Consider the following 15964-nt stretch of genomic DNA (forward strand, 5'->3'; position numbering starts at 1 on the left):
CTCTTTCAAAATGTGGATACAAAAAGTGATGTCAGTACTACAGAATCAAATAAGGCATGAGGGAGGGGATCCAAATATTCCCCGAAGCCATCAATAGCACAGGTGTAGTTATCGGCTTCACTGCTCGGTAGCGTCTGCCTACAGCTTGCTGAAACTAAAATCAAGACTAAAAGGGAGAAGGTTTGCTACTGTAGAACAAATCCAGGAATCACAGGAGACTCTGGACATGTTGATAAAATATAACTACAAGAAATGTTTCCAGGGATGGAAGAAGCACATCTCAAAGAGACTACTTTGAAGGGGATTAGAAACAGAAAGGTTTATAATGACAGTTTTCTTTAACAATTCTGGAAACTTTGAATTGGTTGACAAATATATTAAGACATGGACATTAATTGATGCTAATCTAAACAAGAGACAACTTTATATAAAAGAACATGTACCCTGATTCAATGCATGGTCAAATATCGGACACTTACCTGAGATGTTCTTGTTCCGTGTCAGTAATTTCTTTGTGTACATTATGTCGAGTTGTGTTTGTGGTATCCTTCACATAGACCTCTGGTGAACTTTGACACCCAAATTAGTACTGATGACCAATAGCAAACCGTCTCGGCAGACTTTTGAAGGAACCAGGAGAACAAGAGGGTCTAAAAAAGAGGAAGCTATATTAATTTTGTCTCACCCTCCAATTATAAATGACTTTGCTCTACTGGAGTATAAACTGCATCACGAAAGTAAAGCATGTTTTACTTACTGCTAGTCACTTCATCACCAATGCACAAATGAGTTTCCGGTGTGAATCAGCACTAAGGAGGTGTGATGTGATACTGACTTGTGGTGATATCAATGCATGGACAGGCAGTCATGTGATCAGAGAACACACATGGCCTACTGACAGCCAACATTTCAATCCACAAGAAAATAACATGAAAAGTTTGAACTAAGCTTAGTCGGTTGCTACAACGTAGTGTGTGAGTTTTATCGATCGCCTGCTTTGACACAGCTGGAGTTGAACATGACCCCCACCCTCCCCTGCTGATCAATGAACACATGACCCGTCTATAAAATAGGCCACGGCACTGATTGATAACTACAAACAAGACATGGCTTTCAATACACATCAATAGAGGATGTTGTCTGTCTGCACCGCTGTGTGTAATGTCACTAGACAGTTTTATGAGATATTAACGTATGAGGCTGATATTGGCCTTTTATTAAAGCTTGATTGATCAGATTTCCGTTGCAGAACTCATCAATAAGACACTGATTGTTTATGGGAGGCCTTTAACTTGTATTAATACTAATACATCATGAGATTCAACATACTGTATGTAAACATAAGGACAATCTATTATGCAGGATTATGGTGGACTGTTTTAGTGTCCCATGATGCTTTCTGGATCAGTACTTATTTATGACAAGTATTAAATCACGAGATAAACATTAGTAAATGTTACTTTTTTTTTATTAGTGTATGTTTCTCTTAGTAGTTATAAGATACAGATGGGTGACAAATTGAAGGAAAAACCTCAATAAATGAGTGGAGAAACATAACGAATGCAGATGCTTCCACACAGCTGCACTGCATGGTACAATTAAGCAATTAACACTCACGCTCTGTGGCATGTATGAAAACGCTGAGCAGTCCCAGTTGATTCTGATTTTGTATGAGAATGTATTTCGCCGGGAGCGTCAGTCACAAAGGCTGCTCAACTGGCTGGTGTTTCAATAGGAACAGTGACTAACGTGACATCTGCGTTTAAATCTACAGGAGATACGTCAGTAAATAGGGTCAGAAATCACGGTCGACGACACACGCTCGATGACCGTGATGCTCGTGCGTCAGTGCGCTATGTGAGTAAGAACAGAAGAGCAACTCGTCCTCAGGTGACTGAGAATGTCAATGCAGGACGTGATCAGACTGTGTCAGCAAGAACGGTCCGTCGACAATTACATAGAGAGGGATATTATAGTAGGGTTGCAGTGCAAAAACCCCTCATTACAAAGATGAATGCACATTTGAGAGTTCAGTGGTGCAAAAACAATAGGCACTGGTCTACAGAAATGTGGAAAATAGTGATATGGTCAGATGAGTCATCCTTCACCATATTCTCGACAAGTGGGCGAGTGCATGTGTGGCGTACACCGAGAGACCCTGAATGCTTGACCCCTACTGTGAGGGGATCTGGTGGCTCTGTTATGCTGTGAGGGGCATTTTGCTGGCATTGTTTGGTTCCACTTGTCCCTTTAGAGGGAAGGGTCACTGCAAATCAATACAAAGTTGTTCTGAGTGATCACCTTTATCCTACGATGAAACATTTCTATCCTGATGGGAATGGTCTCTTCCAGGATGACAATGCCCCAATTCATAGGGCACGAGGGGTCACTGATTGGTTTGATGAGTATGAAAATGATGTGAATCATATGCTATGACCAGATCTCAACCCAATTGAACACCTATGGGAGGTTTTGGGCCGACAACACTCTCCACCACCATCAAAACACCAAATGAGGGGATATCCTTTGGAAGAATGGTGTTCATCCCTCCAGAGGAGTACCAGAGACTTGTAGAATCAATGCCAAGGTACGTTGAAGCTGTTCTGGTGGCATGTGGTGGCCCAACACCTTCCTGAGACACTTTATGTTGGTTTTTCCATCAACTTGTCACCCTTCTGTATTTCATAAACTCACAACAGTATTCTGTAAAACATTTTACCCCTTCCAGGTCGTAGCTGGTTTATTTTAACAGTTCATTTTAACTGTTAACTGTTCTAACTGAGAGATTTGGCCCTTCTCATGAAAAATGAATGGGATAACACGATGACACTCCACTTGACACTTTCTGTGTCTTTTCGAGATGCAAAATACCTTCTGTCTCTGCAATTTTCTACTGATTGAGCATCACTGATTGTGTGATTGTCTGCCTATCTGAGTCTCCTTTTTTCACCTTAATTTTGCATCTGAAGAGCCTTTTTTTATCTTTTTCTTTTCAGTGTGTGTGTATTTTCTTCGGTGATGTAGGACCAGATCAACAGGGAAAGCACAACCAAATGTTTGTGTGGTCACAAAACCTTTTTAGTCGTTCACAACTGAACTTTTAATGGCCAAAACTGTCCTACTGATGTGATTGTCTTACTTGAAACTTGATGACTGTAACCTCTTCATAGATGTATTCAGAGACTCTAATGCATTTGATTGATTGATTGATTGATTGACTTGGTTGACTCTTTTCTCTACATGAAGCTGAACACAAAATGCATGACTTCACCCAACATAAGCCTCCATGTCAACAGTGTTTTTGTGTAACTGTTCACGTGTTACACTGGTGAAGAATGTGGAGCTACAGGCTGTGTGAACGCAGAAAAGCTGTATACACGTTAACTGTCATGTCAGCACATGTAGGTACCACCCCAGGCTTTGTGCGTCTGTATGGGTGTATTTATCCTACACATGCAGGATACCGTATATTATTCATCATGTATGAATGTGTGGAGCCTCGGGCAACGTGAGCTCATCCTCGGCCCGGGATTCACCTCTTATTAACCAATCAGAGGAGAGAATACGTGATAATAAGTTGGGCAATTTTTCACAATAGTTTCTCTCAGAATGCTTTACTGATGACACATATCGCTGAAAAGAAGATTTTATGAGAGAGGAACCAACGCGTGTGAATAACTCAGGGCTCTCTGTAGCTGAAGTATGGCAATTATAGGCTGCGGGGAAGTAAACATGAGGAGAGGAGTGGCTGGTGAGGTGGGACTGAAGTGAAGGTCAGACCAGTGTTTCTCCTTTTAATGCTGCCTCCGAGCGCTACAGAAAGCAGTTATTTATGGCTTTTGTGGTTAAAAATATGTTACTGTGAGTTCTAAAAAACTGATTTGGTATTTTCTCATCCTGGCTGCTTACCAGCTATTAGCCGAAGAATGAGGGTTCCCTCTTTTGTGAGCCTTTCATATTGTGATGGAAATAGTACAGATGTATGTATTTGTGATTTAGAAGGAGAAAAAACATTTATTTTATTTAACAGATGGACACCGTAGCACAATATATATCTGTGAATAAACCATAAATAAATAAAAACAAATTCATAAATATATACAAGGTTTCACAGACATCGGATGTCATTACTGTCTGACCACTCAAGTAAAAGGCAGGTTGTGCCTATAACCTTAACATTTTTCCATACTGGTGTCAGCTCCTCACTGCATCATTGCAATCCAATTACCATTGCAAATTGTAATTTTTTTCTGGTTTTGTGACCCACTCTGCAGGGCTGTTCATGTGCACTTGTTCACCGGTTATATTTACAACAACACTTGAAGGCAGCAGCACAGTCGTACGCTGCAAATATTTGTTAAAGGCAATGTCAGTTGTAGGTTTTGCATTTCAATGCGTTGCCTCAGCCTTGAGCTAGATTATTGTTTGTATGAGAGAGGAATGTACACACTGCTGTGTCTTTACAACACATGTTGGTTAATGTACTGAAATTTATAGCATGTCACCACAAACACACACACACACATACAAACCTCCTTCACACACAAGAGGACAATTACTTAAATGTACACTTTCATCATAAAACTGTGCCATGAACTGCATAATTAACCCAAACTGATGAATCAAGGAAACTTAAACCTCATTTCTTAATTTTGACTGATTAAACTAATACCACAGACATGATCAAATCTATCTAATGTATTAGGGCATAATTTTAAAGATATAGCCCAGTCTTGTGTCCTGTTCTTAAACATGAACATAAACAGGGTGATGTGGTACGGTGAGAGACGCTACAAGGACAGGAGAGAGGAAGAAGTTTTGCAGGTATTTGGTCATAAACCAAATCATTGGACACATTCAAATTTTTGAATTGATGATGGCACTAGATGGAAATTCAGGAAACCACCAAAACGATTACAGTTCATCCTGAGTGGAACATAAATATCTGTACCAAAATCTATGGCGATCCACCCAATATTTGAGACATTTCACCCAAAACCACAAATGTGAGCCTCATGGTGGCTCGAGGATCCATCATCTGGGAACAATGAATGCCTGTACTACATTTTGTGCCAACACATTCAAAAGATGTTGAGATATTTCACTGGTAAAGTGGAAAATTTGACATGACAGTGGCACTCAATGCGAAGCTTTGGGATCACCAAAGTCAGCAGGATTAATCATCTGGGTACCACGAACATATCGCAGCAGCGTCCAGTCACAGACAGAAAGGGCCAAGAGTTCTCAAGATTTCAGTCTAACAAAGCAGCAACTGTTTAACCTGCAAAAGAGGGAGAAACTAATCAGTTAGAAGAGCTGCTGAAGTGTTTGGTTGGTGAAATGAAAACCTGTTTGCCATCCGTGGACTCTAATGGAATACACCCTGCCGCATATTTCGTTTTTCGGTGTGTTTTTGTAGCAGGTGTCCGTGCGTGACGCGTCATCCGTCAGCATCGGCAACCCACAGAGCTCCCTCGACATTTTAAATCACTGCAGCTGTAAAGAGTGTGAACACAGACAGGCAGACGACAGACACGCTGATATAAATACCAAACACCACAGGATGGGTTATTAATACAGCAACGGTCTTCGATAGGTCACTATGTGAGGACATACCCAATAAAATCTATTTACAGTGTGTGTTCACATCCAAACCTTCCATAAGCATTTTAGGCTGTGATGTAGCACCACCTTGAAACAGAGAGCCTGGCTTTGACTCAAGATCACCTCATAAATTATATCATAAATCGTATCACAGATATACAAGAGGCTACATGAGAACCCTGCAAGCTGCTGCCAACAGGCGATGTTACATACATCCAGCCTGGCAAATACAACTGTGTCTTCAGGTAGATGTAAAACAGATACCTCATAGTGAATACAGCAGTTATAGTAAGTATGTAGAGTATTTTTTTTTTTTTTATCAAATGGTATTTTCTTCCTTTCACATCTAGTAAAATCCAGGGAATCTTAAAGGATAGGTTCACAATTTCTCAAGTCTGTCTTAGAATAAACATCACGTCCCCGTATAAACATTGTTTTTTCTCGCTGTAATCATTCCCTCAGTTCATACTGGCCGTTAAAAGATCCATTCTCAACGTGCTTTCAGTGTAACTGATCGGGGACTAAATCCACAGCTCTTGTTTTGTGCAAAAATGTATTCAGAAGTTCATCTGAAGTTAATATGAAGCTTCAGCCATTCAAATTGGTAAAATCAATTGAATATTTTCCAGAGTTAGAGTCTTTTTAGTACAAATTCCCCTCTTTTTGTTACTATTCCTCCACTGCATCTCAACAGGGGAACACACAGCATTGAGAATCGGAGGTATTAAATTATGCTGTTGTCATATGATTTTTTTTTTTTTTTTTTTTTGGAGATTATGACAGAGTCCTTTTGTGACATTGAGAAAATTTCAGCCATTTTTTTTTTTTCACAAAATGTTTCCATCATGATCATTAATTGATGATTGTTTTGTTGATTATCACACCAGGGGAAACACAGCTGGTTGTGTCAAGCTCATTAAAATAATTATGTGAGATTACAAAAAAATAAATAAATAAAATAATGATTTATTAAATATTTGCTGATTTAATATGATAGAAATTATTCATGCTGCAGTGAGCAAAGAGTGAGGTAATTGGTGACAAGGCTGTTTCACTTCAGGAGAAAATACATACAAAAACATTAATATATACCATAAAACATGTTAATAAATTGCTAAATAATGCATTGCTCTGCTGTGGTCAAAGCATATGTAGCTGCAATCGAATCCACCAGTATGTGAGTGGACACAAATGGGATCGCTTCTTCCACTGTGTTAAGTAGTGCAAAGGTCAAGGTCAGTCTGCTGTCAGATGCCGGGCGAGCGAGCCAAAGAATGAGTGAGTGAAGAAGCGAGTGAGCGAGCGAGTGAGTGAGTAAGCAAATGAGTGAACAAGCAAAAGCAAACGACGCACAGAATGAATTAATGCCCGCGTCTCTCTCGGATTCACTCCACACACAGTATTTTTCCTGCAGCCTTTCACCAGATTGGCCAACCAAGTAATGAAATTCCCTGGTTACATGTCAATGATCCCTGCTGCCTTGAATTAAATACCGCCATAAATCAGAGCGCTCTTGATTCAGTGATGTCCTCGGCAAAATTCCTTTAAGGACGAGAAATGTAAATTGATTCATTTTGAGGACCCCATCTTTAAATATAACACGGGAGGGGGGGTAGGGGGGGAGGCAGGTGTAGGTGGAGTCTGTGAGCTAATGTTGGTTTTTCCATCAATACTGTTTGAAATGGAAGTCAACAACAGCACATCATCAAAAGAGGAAACTGCCCCTCTGCTCGCTATCCGTCTTCAAATTTGGATATCTGTCTAAACTGCCCCAAAATTTGCATGTCTCGATCCTATTTGCATTTCTGACTTTCCTCAGAATGTCGTTCACATCAGTTACAGTTTATCTTTTCATAACTAACCCTTAATTATGGTGACAAAACGGGATTGTGATTTTAGAATCAATGATTTACCACTGTTCCCTATAGTTTATTAGCTCTTAATGGAAATATTTAATTCTATAAGTGGTACACTGGTGAATACATCACATATTTTATTGGTCTATTTCACAGTAAAATGTATTTCACTGGCTCAGCTGTGAAGCTGCTTTGCTGGTTCAGCAGCAGCTCGGCTGACTGTCTTAAGTGCATCTGGCTAGCTGACTCTGGCTTTCTGACAGACTGCCTCTCTGTCTGTCTGTCTATTTAAAGATTAAAAGTACCTCACATCTTCAATTTACACAGCAATAACAGAGTAGCAAAAAGACAATGGGATGATATTTTATTAGTCGAGTAAAAGTTCTGCTTTTAAAATGTAACTGTGAAGTAAAAGTAACATCAAACTTAAAAAGTACTGGACTTAATATCAGAGTAAAGTGTTTGATTCTTGACAGCAGTTCTTGCTAAGTTAAATTTTAAAAGAGCCAGGCTAGCTGCTCCCAGTCTTTATGCTAAGCTAGGCTAATCGTCTTCTGGCTCTTGCTCTGTATTAACACACAGATGTGAGAGTGGCGTTCATCTTCTCTTCTAACTCTAGGAAAGAAAGTGAGTTAACTGCTGGGCAAAGCATCATATTTTATGAGCTTGTTAGATATCTCGACTGTGAAATTTTACTCTGCAAATAACTACAGTATTAACTGCAGCTGTCAGTTAATGTAAACGTAGTTGAGTAAACAGCATACTATCCCTCTATCCTCTGTCACCCTCCATCACATCCAGCGTGACGGTTCGCCTATATGTTGGCTTGACTGCAGCATGAACATACAAGTCTTCCAAATTAAATATGTCATTGGTCCGTACACTTCACAATGACACAAAGAAGTGTGAAGTGTCTCCCAAAACTGTTACAAATCACTGCTGAAAATAATGTTTTATTATGTGACAGCGCTATGGTAAAGGTTTGGCTAGGTTTAGGCATGTAAAAAGTGCGGTTTAGAGAATGATCTTTATTTGGGTTAAAATTAATGGTAGAAATATGGAGCAATGTTTTTATGAGTGGGTCCCCATTTTATTTGTATTGTGCATGTACATAAGGACACACATAGTTGGCTGCGATAATGTGTCTACAAATGTAGCAATGTGCTAATAATAAAGGCAGGGAAGAAGAAGACAGCTACACAAAAACCATTAACAATGCACAATTTCTACTCTTTAAAAGATTTAAAAGATCTTTTCAAAGGTTTTATGAGGAAATAAATTAATTCAACTTGTTTGTAGCTCTTAAAGATGCGCACAATACGTTTTGTTGTGTTCATCAGTGAGTGATCATCACAGTCAGAACATGCTAGAGCATTGATGGTTATGGTGGAGTGAAGTGTATGTGCAGAACGCTACAGTTAGAGAAAATGAAAAAGGAAAAAGCCACCCAGGGCACAGTACAAAAAGAAGAAGAAAAAAAAGAAAATGACAAACAAGCCAAGAAGAAAGGTTTGCAAATTTAATGATTAACTTTGCATTTTGTCAATTTTAGTGAATGGATTAATCATGCTAGCATCATGTAATCTTGCTAATTAGCTAACATTTGCTAGCCAGTGCTGGGGGTGACGTTAGCTAACAACATAAACATTATTGCCATTCAGTTGAAACTGTCATCAAGCTATTTGGAGCAAAACATATAAAGCAAAACTTCATCTACACAGTAATTTGCGTCATTTTCTTGTGTCAATTTAAATTTGAGTGAACCATTGGACTAGTTTTGGTGTAGTAAAGCGAGCTATAGCCAGTGAGTGTGGTATAAGGTTAGGGGCGCTAGGGCACTGAATGTGCTAGGTCCAGCCCTGAGTATTGGTCCACTCAGTCCTAAAGTTTGGCCGGTAGAAACTAGATATATGTCTGCAGTGTGAACTCAATGTCAGGCTGCGTGGCTTTCTGGCTGACTGCCTTTTTGACTGACTGGTTGGCTGGCTGCCTGTCTAGATTAGTATGTAGCCTACCGATGTGTTGCTGTCCAGGGTAGTTATATTTGGAACATCCTTCTAACATGACTGGATTCCTCGCAGTCACTGACTGACTGTTTGATCTGGATCTTCCTGAGATGAGTCAAAATACAGTAAGTGGAAATGTGCATTTTTTTTCTTTTTGAAGTGGTTTATTTTGACAGTTTGTGCAGTGACCCTTGTATGCCCAGAAAATCCCATAATGACATGTTCACTGCATGCAAAACTCAACTGCTTGTAGTGGCCTAAGGAAGGCGATGTTGGTCGGCCAGCATGCTAATCCACAATTATGTTCAGACTGACATGAAATTAGCTATGGACGTAGCTGTGGCGAGGAGGATTGCTGAGAGTGCTGCAGCATCCTTGCTTCCATGTGGCTGAGATATCATTGTATTGTTGCAAGATTTGTTTTTCCTGTCATTAAAAATTTAAATAAAACTATCAGGAGGTTCACCAGATTTACAGATGGTTTCCCACATTTTGTAAAGTGTCCTATTGTTTTTTTTTTTTTTGTATTGATCTGTTGTGACAAAGATGTTTGAACCTGATTGAGACAGCTTCTCCAGCATGAACAAAATACAAAAACTCAAATGCAGTTTTCATCCAACAGTAGTCTCAGTGCTATGACAGTGTAGTGCAAGTGTAGGGGATTACCCCCATGCAAACATGTTCCCACTGCCATAGCTGAGAATATCCATGTTCCCAGAGTATAAATCATAATGTTTTCGGTAACCCCCAAACTTTCCTCTAACCATCTGGCCAAAATCTACACAATAACACAATTTATTGGCCTTAGTGCCATGACATTTTCACTGGACATTCATGATCCTCAGACGATGAACTCCTTATAGTTTGGACACTCTTGTGAGCTAGCAACCCACTTTTATTATGATCAACCTTCCACATAAGATAAAGTATCTAAGATACATGGAGAAGAAAATTTCCTATGCAAATTACAGTATATGATGGATATTCATGTATTTGTGTGGACATAAATGCTAGCACCAAAAAATGCAAAAATGTAAGAACACTTTAACCTAATAAGATTAAAAGCTTCTATCACTATTCACCTCCACTACGAAGATGCAACCACTGGTATGTCCAATTATCCCTGAAGTCATCTGAGGTCAGTGTGACCGTTACATGAAACATGTCGGCTGAGTTCAGGAGCTCACAGAGTTATTTTTTGATGAGCAGATATAAAGCATGGAGGTAAGATGAGGACATAACCTGAAATAATACTGGAACGTCCACTTAGATGAAATACCGTCCATGCTTCGAAGACCGCCTGGCACATACTAGCCCTGCTAAGCAATGGCCTGACCTTAATGCACAGCCTTGTTCTTGGATGGGTGACCGCACCCTGAGGACTAAACGTTATTGAAATGTCAACTTGGATGGTCGGGATGCTGCTAAGACACATAGCATCTCGGTTTACAGCCCTGAGACCTGGAATTGTTTTTAGTAGTTGTGGTGGTCCGCTGCAGCTCGGTGTGATATACCGAGGCACTAACGCTGCCTGGGTTTCTGCAGCTTATACCCTGTTTGTCATCTTGAGTGGAGTTTCCTTTTGGGTTGAGGCATTAGTTTTGTAAGTTCCCGCGGCACTTCCTTGTCTCTCAGGCACATTTTGTGTTTCTTCTCCTTCTCTTTTTGTTTTAACGGTTCATATACAGAGAAAACTTAATATAAAAAGAGAAGAGAGAGAGAGTTGTTTGTGGCTGGCAGATGTTTCCCCAAAGGAGTTAGTATTTTTAAAAGGGGACAACTTAGTTTAGAGATTACACTACAGAAGTGAACTCCTCCTCTTGCTCTGTTTGGCTGTCGTACAAAATTTGAAAAACGTTCTTTCTGCCTTCCTCCCATACTCTTTGATTCCACATCCCAGCTCTCCTCTCTGATCCTTAATCCTCCTTAGGAATATATTATTGCACTTATCAATAAGCTTGTCTCACCTCTGACCGCTGACCCCCTGATGGTTATGGTTTTCCTTGATAGTGATGATTTAGAAGTTGAAGGTTATTCTGGTAGTCTCTCTGGATCAGAGAGCTGGCTAGGGGCCTAATATAAAATGTAGTACTGTAACATAAGGAGAGGACATGACTCGAACGCCAACTTGCTTGGGAACTTAGTTTGTTGGCATTAATGTTGGATTCTTCTTCTGAGGTCGGGTTTTTGGGAGACCAGGGCTAATTGACTTGGTCTCCCAAAAACCTTTGGGGGCCCCCAGTGGTGGAAGGTAACTACTGTAAGTACATTTACTTAAAGTATGTAAGTAAACTGTACAGTACAGTATGATGTACTGTGGTACAATTTTGAGGTACTTTACTTGAGTATTTCCATTTTATGCTTGATACTACTATTCCACCACAATTCAGAGGGAAATGTTGTTCTTTTTACACCATTGTGTTTATTTGACAGCTTTAGTTTCCCAACCTTATTGGCTTGTGACTACTGACACAAAAACAGTGTGTCCTTGTCAGGTTTTAGATGCCTATGAGCTTTTAGCAGCTCTACAAAAGAGCCATTTCCCATGGTTTCAAATAAATAACTGTTTGAGGACAAGTCGTTCCAAAGCCAAAGTATTTTTCCTGACTTATCAAGGTGGCCCTCGCATTTTGACCAAATCTTGAGGTGCTGTCTTGTTGATGGGCCTCATGTCAAATGTAGTTGTTTGCCTTTATCTTTTAGTATTACACTTACACTTGTGCATATTTCTTTTCTTTTTTTTGGTGCATATTCATAAATAAATGTGTGTTTTAGCAGATGAGCACTAGTTGGTTTCTGGGACTGTGGGCAAAACACAATCTAAACCTGTTATGTACACTATACTTGACTGTACTTGGCAAGTGCCCCGAGGCCCAGAGAACTGAGGGAGGGTAGTGATTCAAAACTTATTTTTGCTCCAGGGTTAATCGCCCCAATGGGTTAATCCGGCCATGGTATTAACTTGTCTAAATATCACATTCTAGTCAAATTATTTTAAAAACAATGTACATTCCACTTCATTTGTTACTGTAAGCATCACACAAAAGCACATCTTAGACTAGAAATAACTTGTCAATGGACATTAACACTGATTATTCATGTAACTGTTTTGAAGGCACGCGAGAAAAGTGATATAGCAGGTTGTGTAATGATTGAGAAAAACAAGAGACAGCCGGTTTTGAAATCAACATGAGTGATGAGTAATACATTTGATTTTTGTGCCGTTAGGTCTGGAGGTGAAGTTTTCGTTGGATGTACAGCATGTGCTGTGGTTACACAACGGCATAGAAATGAGAAAAAAAACCACAATCACCTACATTTCTCTCTATATGATCGTTGATAGTTGGTGCAAAGTTTCGACCAAAACATTTTCTGCCATTAAACTCAATTTAAGCTGCTACCTGAAGATGATGTCACATTTGTCTCCGAAAGACCAGAAAACTTAATGGAGCCAGAAGTGCCAGGTACATCCGATGGCTGTTTTACAGCAGTGTTAAAGTTTTTAAAGGATGGACTTTTTCCTGTATTGCACATTTATATTTGATGAGGAGATCAAGGTGTGGTGGTTTATGATATTTTATGCACCGGTCTTCAATAGGCTTGACTGAATCTGTGGTTTAACAAGCAGTTATTTTATGTATCTGTTGATTGCATTAAACAATGTGACGAGTACATGCAAATTTGAGATCCGCATGGATGCTTTTACATTGAGACTGCTGACCTGATATTCAATATATTTAATATCTGATTAACAGGATGAAGATGAAGGGGAGGGTCTTCATCTCTGTTTGCTGCAGTCTAATGACACGGACACAGAAATATCTAATAAAAACCCAAAAATTCCTTTTTTCTCTCTTGTTCTTTTATAAACACTTTCTTTGTAATATTGCACTTTTACATTATTGATAGTTCCTTTCCTATTGATATGTTATAACTTGTTACATTGATGTGTTGTGTTTATTCTCAATCCAAATGTCTATCTGTAGGTCTTTTGGGAGAAATGAAATTTCATCTTACTGTATACCTTTGCTATGTAGAATTGGGACAACAACATACTTGAACTTGAACTTGTTTTGAACACATAAAAAAACACACACATTATGAGTATTTCTGTCCTTCTCTTGTACTTCTATACTTGTGAGGACCTTCGCGACATAAAGCATTTTCTATTCCCTTACCCTAACTGTAACCATCACAACTGCATGCCTGACCCCGACCTTTACCCCGCCTTTAAAGGATAATTTCTGTTTTCTGACAACTCTGGTCTAACAGTGGATAGGAAACACAAGTGGTCAGACAAACATACGGGTTGAAAACAAGCCAACAGTTTATCCAGATTATCAAAACCACTTTATTTGGAAGGCAAATGAAAGTGAGCGCGCACAATATGTTTGTAATAAACCCTCATTACGCAGGAACAGTGCACAGAAATACAGTAAATATAGTGGGTCAAAGTAAAAACAGAAGTCAGCCTGTAAACTGCGGCGAGTGTTTCCAGTAGACAGTTTGGGTAACGATTTCACCGTTCACCTTTGCTTTCGCTTCCAAACAAATTTGGCTAACCTGGGGGCTTTGTTTAAAACCTGTCGGATCAACTGACAACTCCTGTTTCCTGACCTGTCGGACTTCTTTTACTATTCCAGATTCCTCAGCTGCTCTGTGTATACTGTAATAAAATGAGACCCGAGTTGAAATAGAGGAAGAACGGAAGAAGTGAAGAGCACAGAGAGTGTTCTTCTTTTGGTCCTCACAAAGAGAGAAGTAAGTGCAAGAGCACACACACACACACACACACACACACACACACACACACACACACACACACACACACACACACACATTGTATTAAGGTCAGTGTTGTCAGCCAGGCTATTGAAAGACACGCAGAGCTCTGTTATGGCCATCACCTGCCTCAGATAGTTAACCTTTTCATTACCAACACACACAAGCAAACTGATACACACACACACGCACACACACGCATGCACGCACACACGCATGCACGCACACATTTAGACAGCAGTAAACCCCTGTGCTGCAATGCAGTGATAACATTACAATCACTGCTGTTAGTGTGTGTCCTCACGCTTGATGTTCCCTCAGTGGCTTTTGGGAATAGCTGCAATTGTGGAAACTCATAATGCAATAACGGCACATATTGCCATAAAAATGTCATAAAGTCTTACAGTAAAAGTTTAGATTGCATCATGTAATAATTTGATGCATTGTGTAATATTTTGTACATGGCATTCCGGGGGTTCATTTTTAAGAATAATGTAATAATTTCACACTGAATGAAACACCGGGTTTATATTTTAGAGGATGTGTTATGCTGACGTCACGGAGCTCTGTGCTCGCTCACTGTAACTCTGGGATACGCATTCAATCCCAGATGCCGTTGTGTTCCTTGCAAACTGTATGAGTCACTAACATGAAATTGATAAGACGCAGTTATTGGTTTAGTTTTATAGCCCAAACTCTTTTTGCAAAAGTAATTTGCCGCTAAAATGTTTTCATCAAACAAACGTCTGAGACAGGCAGCAACAAATGAAGCCAAACAGCTCCGAGTTTGGTTCAGGCATGTAAAGCTGTCAACACAGAGGAGGGAGAGTATCTGATACCTTCATCAAATCATGATACAACTACACAGGAATGAGGTAGAAGTAGAGCAGGACAGTTGATTTCTGTGGCTCTGCAGAACTAAAACGCATCCATCATCACTGATGTAAACAATATTCTGAAAATAAGGTATTTTGTTTCAGGTTGAGCCTCGCATCGATTGGCTGGTCAAAACAGAGACATTGTTCTATTTTCCAGCCACAAACAACAACACAACTCCGAGTTACTGACCTTCACAAGGCAAAGGTGAGCACCGAGTCTTTTATTTTGGAAAAAAACACCTGAAATTTTGCAACATGCTTCTGCTACAACTCAACAACAATCTGAAAAACAACCACCCTACGTCTACACTTTTTTCCTCTCTGTCCTGGGGGATTTGCCGTCATGCCATTAAAATGAAAAAAAAACAGGATGAGTTAGTTAAGTGGGTGTTACTGTTTCCCCAACAACAGAAAAACCCAATAAACAGCATCACAGTTATGACTGAATTAGATGGTGAGATTTTTGTTTAATTACAACGGCATCAGTTAATGTCATCAACTATCCTCGCTACATGACTGACAGAAGTTGGTTTTGCAGTTGCCCAGCAACAGCAGCGGGATTCTGCAAACACTTTGTCAGTGCTGGTTTCTTAAAATAAAAGGCAGAGAAAGTGCAGATAGAGTCTTCAAGCAAACCTGAGCGAAGGTCCTGAGTGATCGGGCCCTTTGGATTTTGTGTGTGTTTGTGTGATAATGACTGGGGTTGCTTTGTTTTGGGTTAGCTTACTTGTTTCCGGCTTTGATAATGAGCACAAATGCTGAATTCTTGATTTTAGGAGCTAAACATGGAGTTTAATCACATTTAACACAGTATTGCATTAATGTGGAACAATCAGTA

At 39.7% G+C, this 15964-nt stretch overlaps 1 protein-coding gene across 2 annotated transcripts in view; it reads left to right on the forward strand.

Annotated features, from left to right (window-relative positions):
• Positions 1–8953: 8953 nt before the first annotated feature.
• The window catches only part of ppargc1b (peroxisome proliferator-activated receptor gamma, coactivator 1 beta), a 108463-nt gene continuing 101452 nt past the window's right edge, over positions 8954–15964 (forward strand). Inside the window, exons 1-3 of one of the 2 annotated variants that reach the window (XM_044362795.1) lie at positions 8954–8969; positions 14110–14227; positions 15229–15331. The gene's annotated coding sequence lies outside the window, so the exon portion shown is untranslated. Of the gene's footprint in view, positions 8970–9507; positions 9592–14109; positions 14228–15228; positions 15332–15964 lie in introns of those variants that run through there. The other variant, XM_044362794.1, reaches the window with a different exon arrangement.

The sequence above is a fragment of the Thunnus albacares genome, chromosome 10 (assembly GCF_914725855.1).
Source record: "Thunnus albacares chromosome 10, fThuAlb1.1, whole genome shotgun sequence".
Taxonomy (NCBI): Eukaryota; Metazoa; Chordata; class Actinopteri; order Scombriformes; family Scombridae; genus Thunnus; species Thunnus albacares.